This window comes from Aptenodytes forsteri, unplaced genomic scaffold (assembly GCF_000699145.1).
Source record: "Aptenodytes forsteri isolate BGI_AS27 unplaced genomic scaffold, ASM69914v1 Scaffold57, whole genome shotgun sequence".
Taxonomy (NCBI): domain Eukaryota; kingdom Metazoa; phylum Chordata; class Aves; order Sphenisciformes; family Spheniscidae; genus Aptenodytes; species Aptenodytes forsteri.
The window spans coordinates 960,018-963,156 of record NW_008796220.1 but is presented as its reverse complement, the minus strand read 5'-3'; positions in this window follow the sequence as shown (position 1 = coordinate 963,156).

Here is a 3,139-nt window from a genome sequence, read left to right as displayed (position 1 = left end):
TCCCCCTCCCGTCCCCCCCGCCCCCACCTTCCCCACCCAGGCTCCACATCTCTGCAGCCGAAGCAAAAAAAACACCCAAAAAAAAAGTCCTGATGGTGAGAAATACCGGCTCCGACTCCAGGATTTATATAAAACCCTCAGTTTTTCCATTTCAACCAGGCTGCAAACGTTCATCCGACACAATGCAAGTGCCCAGGACTCCTACCCCTTTCAGCAGCAACTTCCACCGGCAGCAACCAAGAAAGGCAGAGCAGAAGCTGAAATGCCATTCCAGAAGCACCTCTCACATCGACACCGTGCCAAGGGAAGAGCTAGCAGTAACTCCAGAGCCCGGCATAGTTAAAACACTTATTTAACCCCACCTCTGCATCCAAACCTTAACTGCATCCCTAGCTTCCACCATATACTGAATTTCGCACCGTGGTGATTTGGGCAAATCAAAAGAAGAAATTTTTTACGCTGAGGGTGGTGAGACACTGGCACAGGTTGCCCAGAGAGGTGGTGGATGCCCCATCCCTGGAAACATTCCAGGTCAGGTTGGACGGGGCTCTGAGGAACGTGATTTAGGTGAAGATGTCCCTGCTCATTGCAGGGGGGTTGGACTAGATGACCTTTGGAGGTCCCTTCCAACCCAAACCATTCTATGATTCTATGAAATGTAAGATCATAAACCAACCACACAGCGAGCATGGTCTGCCTGCAGCTCCCCATTTCTCTGCAGGGTTCCCAGGCACCATGGTCCCAGCTGGGCTCCAACATGACATCCATGGGGATGACAGGGGCCTACCAAAGCCACACAGTCTTCACCAGAAAACATGCGTGACAGCGCTGGGAAGAGGATACTCCAACATTACCTCCCCTTCACGCAACTGGAAGCGCCCACTTCCAAAGAGCAAGCCCGGTTTCATCTCAGGGCTCAAGCTCCAGCTCTGTGCTAGGCGCAGCTCCCCCCTTCCCAGGCGAGGTCTTTTTTTTCTCCTTTCTCCTTGCCGCCACATTCACCCCCTGCCAGCACAAGGCTGGTCCTCTCCACAAAGCTGAACCTGCAGGCATTGATCCTGAAGGGTCCCAGGGACGGGCAGGACCACGGGGCCGGCAAGAGGGGAAGGCAGGAGCATTCCTCTCCTCCTCTCCCACCACCAGGAGAGGAGCTATCATGGTGGCTCATAACTTTCTCCACCACCAGGAGCTATGATGTTGGCTCAGCTGCCAATGAAGCTGCAGTTTCGAGCCTCCCACCTTCCAAGAAAACGCCCTAACCATGGAGCAACAGGCTGGACAGGGCCCTGGCCAGCAAAACACACCGTTTATGGGGCCAAAAAAAATAAGCAGGAAGAAAGCAAACATTTTAGCTCAACTCCCTGTGCCCTAGCCTGGGGAGCATTGCTCTGTGCGCTCATCCAGAAGCTCTCCATTTTCAAGCAGTCCTTGGGGGATGCAGGGAAACTCTCCCAGGAGCAGGGAAGCGACCCAGGGAACAAGAGCTTCACACTTCCCCAGCCTTCAGAGAAGGAGATTTCACTCCAAAGAAGCTGCAAAGTTGCGGCAGGGGAGGGGACCGGGCTGTGGCACAGGGCACCGCAGCCGGGAGCAGACCCCGGGCAGCACCTGTGTTTCGCAGCACAACGTGGTTAACGCTTGAATCCTGCAACACCAAGCTTCTCCAACCAGCAAGCGCAGAGGCAAACATTAAGCAGTCTGTAACCACAGGGGTCCAGTTTAACCCCCATTACAACATCCATGAAAGCACTTCTTTGACACGATCCAGCAAAATTAATTCCTTCGGTAAGCTTGCTGCTCTGCCTATTCCTTTTTTCTGCCTATTTTCTGTTTCCCTCTTTTGTCCCTAAACTCTTCAGCGGAGCTACCGTGCTTCGAAAATGAGTCTCTTCTGATCTACTACAGAGCCAGCTGTAATTCAGCAGCAATCCCTGCGCAGCTGTAGGTTGCGAAGGTCCGGCAATAGCATTTTCAGGATGCCAGGCAGAAGTTTCTGTACCCTGAGGGGAGGGAGCCTTCCTGATCCGAGCAAGCTGCAATGCAAGGATTAAAGAACAGGAAAAACAGACAAGAAAGATAACCGCAGGAAGATCAAGGCAAGCACACCGCACACTGTCACCGCTAACAGGTTTCGAGGTGTTTTATTGATTGGCCTTTTTTTTTTTCCCCCCTGAATTTCTACATTAGGTAATACACCAAGCAGGGGAAAAAAAAAAAGTTTAATTCTTGGCCCCACTCATACCTTTCCACGCAACTCCAGCCAAGCCGCTGAATTTCTTTGCGTTTCCTGTAAAACAGGCTGCAGACGACCATTCCATAAATGCCGGGCGACAACTACGGGGCACCGTCCAAAATGCCAAAGTAGGGCTCAGAAACCCAACAGATAACCCAGTGTTCAGGCTGGCGCCTGCAACTGCTCGGCGGAGTCGCAACCGCAGCATTAGACGTGTCTAGTGCAACTTATAGTAAACCCCCGATTTTGACGATTAACCCATCTTGGGATTAACTGGAGAGAGATCTACATGGCTGAAATCAGTTATTTCTGTATGAATATAATATATAAAGCATATATATATATGCACGAGGCCCCAGGCCACCTGAGGTTTGCATCCTCTGTTACTATTACCATCTGAAGCTTTCTTGCACGTGTCAGCAAAATTTGTACAGCAAAAAATGAGCGCGCAAGCAAGCCCCCCCCGATGACTGTGTAGGTTTTGAGGCAGCTGCTTCCAAAAGCACCTTCCAGGTAGGGTCCAGACCCTCGGTCAGCCCCGGGTTTTTGCTCACCTCCTCTCGCTGGCGGTGCCACGTCCCTCTGGCCAGCCCAAAGGCCAGCGCCAGCCTTGGCACTGCCCGGACACATTCCCAGGGTGTCACAAACAGCACATGGCCGGGCGCTGCGTTTAACCGTCTGCTGGCCTAGAAGCTGTAGTGCCAGTCCCCGGGCCTGCTCGGCCGAGGAACCCAGCTCTGGGGGCGGAGGGGGGGGGATGCATTACAGCCAGCCAGCTCGGACGTGAAAAACCCCACGTCCAGCTGCACGGGGTGGGGCTGCGCCGAGCGTCTCCCCGCCAGCTCAGCTCAGCTCAGCACAGCTCAGCGCAGCACAGCTCAGCTCAGCACAGCCCAGCACCCCGGC